General features: G+C 47.9%; 1 pseudogene across 1 annotated transcript; it reads left to right on the top strand.

The window, feature by feature from the left end:
• The first annotated feature begins 4175 nt into the window (after nucleotides 1-4175).
• On the top strand, nucleotides 4176-5591 carry LOC311428266 (olfactory receptor 14C36-like; annotated as a pseudogene). Its single transcript has 2 exons — nucleotides 4176-4867; nucleotides 5349-5591. The product of its transcript is annotated as an olfactory receptor 14C36-like (transcript).
• Nucleotides 5592-6130: the final 539 nt, after the last annotated feature.

The following is a 6130-nucleotide window of genomic DNA, read 5'->3' as shown; positions in this document are numbered from 1 at the left end:
CCATCACTCCCACATCCTTCTCTGCCTGGCAGCTCTCCAACCATTCCTCTCCCAGTCTGTAGCTCTGCTTGGGGTTGTTGCATCCCAGGTGGAGGACCTGGCACTTGGCCTTGTTGAACTTCATGCAGTTGACCTCAGCTCATCGGTGCAGCCTATCCAGATCCTCCTGCAGAGCCTTCCTACCCTCAAGCAGATCAACACACGCGCCTAGCTTGGTGTCATCTGCAAACTTACTGAGGGTGCACTTGATGCCCTCGTCCAGATCATCGATGAAGATATTAAAGAGGACAGGCCCCAGCACCGAGCCCTGGGGAACACCACTAGTGACTGGCCTCCAACTGGACTTGACTCCATTCACCACGACTCTTTGGGCCCGGCTATCCAGCCAGTTTCTAACCCAACGAAGCGTGCGCCAGTCCAAGCCAAGAGCAGCCAGTTTCTTGAGGAGAATGCTGTAGGAGACGGTGTCAAAAGCCTTGCTGAAGTCAAGGTATTTCCTAACATTCTGCACACCATCAATAAAAGAAAAAACTTTTTTTTTTTTTTTTCAGTGTTGCTTAATTAACTCAATAAACACATATGTTTTACTTAGTACTCAGCTCAGCCTCAACTTTGTCTTCCAAACAAAGACTTCTGTAACATCTGCTGTCTTCCAAGACTTGGTCACATGTTAAAGGAAAGATGAAAACAAAACAAACACTCTTCAAGACAGCTGTTGCACAGGGTTCTCCAGGGATGAGGTGTTTTAGTGCAGGGGGTAACTGGCTTTGAGAAGGTTTAGAAACAGTCATGGAGTGTGTCTACACAGCATCAAGGGTTTCTGATTCTAATACTGCCCCTCATGACATGTAGGTTGGAAGTGTGCAGGACATTGCGATGGGACACAGCCAGGAGAGCTAACTCAGAGTGATCAAATTGATTTTCCTCATCATCCAGCACCCCCTGCAACCTACCACCTGACTACCAAAAGCATGCCATGCACACCAAATACATGTCCTGTGAAGAGCAGCTGAGAGAGTTGGGATTAGCCTGAAGAAAAGAAGACTCCAGGAAGCATTATTGTGGTCTTCCAATACACAAATGGGCCTACACACGTGTGTAGTGACTAGACTAGACAAGACTAGACTAGAACAGAATAGTTCAGTTGGAAGAGACCTTCAAAGGTTGTCTGGTCCAACTACCTGATCTCTCCAGGGCTAAACAAAAGTTACAGCATATCAATGAGGACAATGTCCAAATGCTTCTTGAACACTGACAGGCTGGGAAAAAAAAAAAACAGGTCTCAAGGAAGCCTATTCTAGTGTCTGACCACCCTCACAGTACAGACAACTTTCCCACTCTCCAGTCTGGACCTCCCTGGTGCGTCTGTGTGCCATTGCACACTTTCTCTGATCATTTACTAGTGAGAAGAGGTCATCACCTCCCTCTCCACTTGCCCTCCTAAGACAGTGGCTGAGAAAAATTAGGTTGCTCCTCAGCTTTCTTTTCTCCAGACTAGACAACCCAAGTGTCCTCAGCCTCTCCTTATAGGACATCCCCTTTTACCAGTATTCCCTGTTTTCCCTTGGTTTCTCAACTGACGAGAAACCTGGTCAGATAAACTCGTTGGAAGAAACATCCTCTCATACTCTCACCAGTCAGTGTGACTGACCAGGTCTGGCTCCCTCACTGCCTCCTTTATCACTTGTTTGTCAGGTTTGTGTCCCCAGATGTGTTGTGCTTTATCCCCAGGAGGTAGCCAAGCACCGCACAGACACTCTCTCCCTCCCTACTCTTAAGAGAACAGGGGGAGACACATAGGATAAATATCTGGAGAGACTGTATCAGGGAGTATAGTGATAGGACAAGGGGCAGTGCTTTTAAGCTAAAAGAGAGCAGATTTAGATCAGATCTAAAGAAGAAATTCTTCACGCAGCGGGTGGTGAGGCTCTAGAACAGGTTGCCCAGAGAAGTGGTGCGTGCCTCATCGCTGGTAATGTCTAAGGTCAGGTTGGATGGGACCTTGGGCAAACTGGTCTAGTGGGATGAGACTCTGCCCATTTCACGGGGACGGGAACTAGACCTTAAGGTTCCTTCCAACCCCAAATATTCTATGATTCTATGAGCTTGCTGGGTTGTGTAGTCTGTGTAGACAGAGGGATTTCATTTGCAGTGAAAAAGATTTGTTCTCCGGAATATTAACAGGTGCTTGAAAGAAATGGAATAAAATTTGTGGGTGTCCTAACTAACAAAAGGACAAGAAAAGATGATTCCCATATCAAACACGTATTTTGATTTAAGAGAAAAGATAGCACTGGAAATAGGTGTCTCTCCCTAGCTGACAGCAGGAAGAACAGTGATTGCATTGGTTTGATTCCGAGTTGATTCCCCTGGAGGACCAGGGACTTGCCAAGAGCTCCCTGTGCTGTTCACAGTAGAGGCAGTGAATGGTCACTGTGTAACATAGCCAGGGCAGTTTCCAAATGTGAGGCACGGGAGAGAGCAGGGTAATACATCTGGATTACATTAGGGTATCCTTCTAGCCTCTGGACAGCAAAGAAGGAGGTGCCTTGGTTGGCTCAGTTGAAACCTTTCCCTCAGCAGGGAGAAGGAAGATCCATCCCTGTCCTTGTAGGAGTGTCCTGCCTAAAAACAGGGCATGGAAAGGTGATCCTTAGACCTCATCCATTTTCTGAATAAAGAAGGACAGTGCTGAAAATGAGATTCCTTCAGCAGCTGATGGAAGGAACATCAGGGATTACTTCAGTGTGTTTCAAAGCTGATTCCCCTGGAGGCCCAGGGACAGCTCAAGGGACATGAGAGAGGGGAGAGACAGAGAGGCATTAGACTGGAGCTGTGCTGCTGAGCTGGGCCGGGCTCCTGGGCCCAAGGGCAGCTCCTGGCAAGCGGGCAGCACTGCAGAGAGACGGCTCTGCCCAGGAGCTGCTCCTCTGCACAGCGCAGCAGGGCTGGGGGCACTGCCTACAGGGGACAAGGGCAGCTGAGAGAAGGGAGGGAGATGTTAAAGGCAGTGTGGAGGGGGGATGCTGAGAGCTCACTGCAGGAGAAATCTTCAGAGCCCTGAACAGGGTAAGTCTGTGGCTGCAGGGCAACATAGCAGTTGTTCCTGTGCCATCTCCAGATTTGCTGGCAAATCCCACAGCCTATGGGATCTTTCAGGAAAACTCTTTGGATATTTATCTTTGGAGAATTCTCTTTGGATAACTCTCAGAGTTTCTTTGGATAACAGAAGAATGACAAGCTCCAGAGCAGGGATTACCTACCAAAGCTATCAGTGGGACAGGACATGAGGGTTCCTTCTCACAGGACTGGCTGCAGGCTGTGCAAACAGGGTGCAAGCAAGGGTGCCCAGGGCTGTGGTGCAGAGCAGGGTCCCTGCTGTGCCCCAGGGGCTGTGTTCCGGGGCAGAGCCTCTCCCACCTGCGAGGCTCTGCACTCAGCCTGCCTGGGGAGCTACCCAGGACACTGTGGGGAGAAGCTGTGGCTGGAAGGACCAGAAGGCCAGGGCCGGACAGGTTCCTGCTGCTGGCATGGGGCTGCTACATGGGCCAGGCTCCTCATATCTCCCCAGCACCACCAGGGCATTTCTGGAGGAGATTCTTTAAAGGGAAGAACAACACCTGCCATAACTGAAGGGATGGCACTCTCTGAGGTCTCATTTTTCAACTTCCTGCTTTGGACGGCAGTCAGGGAGATGATAATTGTGTTGTTAGGATTGTAGAAGGGACCTAAACTCATAGAGCATTACAGTTAAAACAGATTTGTAGGTCTTTGAAGAAACTCATATATTCACTCCACACCATTTAACCTACAGGCAGCACCAGCGCAACCTTCTTTGTTTCTTGTGGGATTGGTGGATGTCCCTTTCATCACTTGTAAATAGGGAGATGCCTCTGGCCAGTGGATACCTGAGATGCACCCCTGGTGTTCTTTACCAGCAGCACTGATTACTGCTGAGATTACAGAGGATCTTCATGGTCTCTGTGGCATCCTTAGGCAGAGAGATGCAGAAATCCAGGCAGGAGCAAGTCTTCTTGAGATGAAGATGCAGTGAGGATACAGCCTTGGTGAGGATGTTTTCTATGAAATAAGGTTTAGTTTTTGCTCAGAAAAGTCTCTCTAACATGTCACTGTCTATTCCTCCATGGACAGGCAACCATGCCCTGAGGCAGCAAATGTCCAACAGCAGCTTCCCAACAGAGTTCCTTCTCCTGGCATTCGCAGACACACACGAGCTGCAGCTCCTGCACTTCGGGCTCTTCCTGGGCATCCACCTGGCTGCCCTCCTGGGCAATGGCCTCATCCTCACAGCCATAGCCTGCGACCACCGCCTCCACACCCCCATGTACTTCTTCCTCCTCAACCTTGCCCTTCTTGATCTGGGCTGCATCTCCACCACTGTTCCCAAAGCCACGGTCAATTCCCTGTGGGACACCAGGACCATTTCCTCCTATGGATGTGCTGCTCAGATTTCTTTTTCTTTTTCTTTTTCATTTCAGCAGAGTTTTCTCTTCTCATCATCATGGCCTATGACCGCTACATTGCCATCTGCAACCCCCTGCACTACGGGACCATAATGGACAGCAGAACTTGTGTCAACATGGCAGAAGCTGCCTGGGGTAGTACTTTTCTCTACGCTCTGTTGCACACTGCCAATACCTTTTCCCTCCCCCTCTGCCAAGGCAATGCCCTGGACCAGTTCTTCTGTGAACTTCCCCAGATCCTCAAGCTCTGCTGCTCAGATGCCTACCTCAGAGAAGTTGGGCTTCTTGTGGTTAGTGCCTGCTTAGCATTTGGATATTTTATTTATGTTGTGCTTTCTTATGTGCAGATCTTCAGGGCAGTGCTGAGGATCCCCTCACAGCAAGTGTGGGAATAGAAATGTTGTTTTTGCAGAGTTACATTGTTTAGAAGGAGGGAATGTGGTACTGAGATATGCTTACAGTGATAAGAAAGTTTAGCAGGCGACCTTGTAAAATGCAGACAATCAGACTCCTTAGGACAATTAGGTGAAAATCACGGTGTCAAGTCAAGTCAGATAAGTGAAGAAACATTACCACTTCAAGCAGTAAAAATGTCAAAAGAAATTTGAAATTTAACAGGCCGGCGACTGAAGGCCATGCATTGTTTGTGAAGCATCAGATAGACTGTGAATCTGGATTACCCACTCAGTGGGGAAACAGGGGAGGGTCCTGCCATCAAAAGGTATATAAACTGTGTTTTGGAACTAGTAGATGCGCTCTCTCCTGCTTGTGGGGCGCCCGCCATTGCAATCGCGAATAAATTACTACTTCAGTGAGATCCTCGCCTGAGCCTAAGTTATTGGCTACGGAGTGTTTCTCACACAAGGACGACACAAAGCCTTTTCCACATGCCTCCCTCACCTGGCTGTTGTCTCCCTGTTTCTCAGCACTGCCACATTTGCCTATCTGAAGCCCCCCTCTGTATCCTCCTCCTCCCTGAATCTTTTGCTGGCAGTTTTATATTCAGTGGTGCCTCCAGCAGTGAACCCCCTCATCTACAGCATGAGGAACAAGGAGCTCAAGGATGCAGTGTGTGAAGTGGTAACTGGATATTTTCAGAACCAATAAACTGCTGTTCTTCCTCTGCATATCACTTATAATGTAGCTCATTACAGGCCTAGAAGTTGGAAATTTGTGTGTGGTTGTGTTGCATTAACTTATATTTGATTTATTTGTGATAGTGTTGAACACAGAAAATGTCATTATTCATCCCCTTCCATTTCAGTATCTACCTGTCCATGTGATTCTGAGACATGGAGTAAACGAGAAGCCAGGCTCTCTGTGTATTTCAATAAAAGAAAGAACCCTGCTGTGATTTGCTTGCCTGAGATCCTTCCTCAGAGACCTGTGGTGGAGCTGCAGGGGCACATGGATGTGTGGAAAGGTGGAGGGAAAATGAGCCCTGGCACAGCATCACTGCCAGGGAGCCCCAGGAGTTATTTATTTTATTTTATTTTATTTTATTTTATTTTATTTTATTTTATTTTATTTTATTTTATTTTATTCATTTTTTTTTTCCAAACTACTCTCTTTCACCTCCCACATTTTTTTCGGAGTCCTTGTGTTACTGTGAGGACTGATTCTTCTTGTTGCTGAAGAGAGTAAGC

This window comes from Aythya ferina (genome assembly GCF_964211825.1).
Source record: "Aythya ferina genome assembly, contig: HAP1_SCAFFOLD_37, whole genome shotgun sequence".
In the NCBI taxonomy this organism is placed as follows: Eukaryota; Metazoa; Chordata; class Aves; order Anseriformes; family Anatidae; genus Aythya; species Aythya ferina.
The sequence above is the reverse complement of the archived record's forward strand: the minus strand, read 5'-3'. Positions and strand labels throughout refer to the sequence as shown.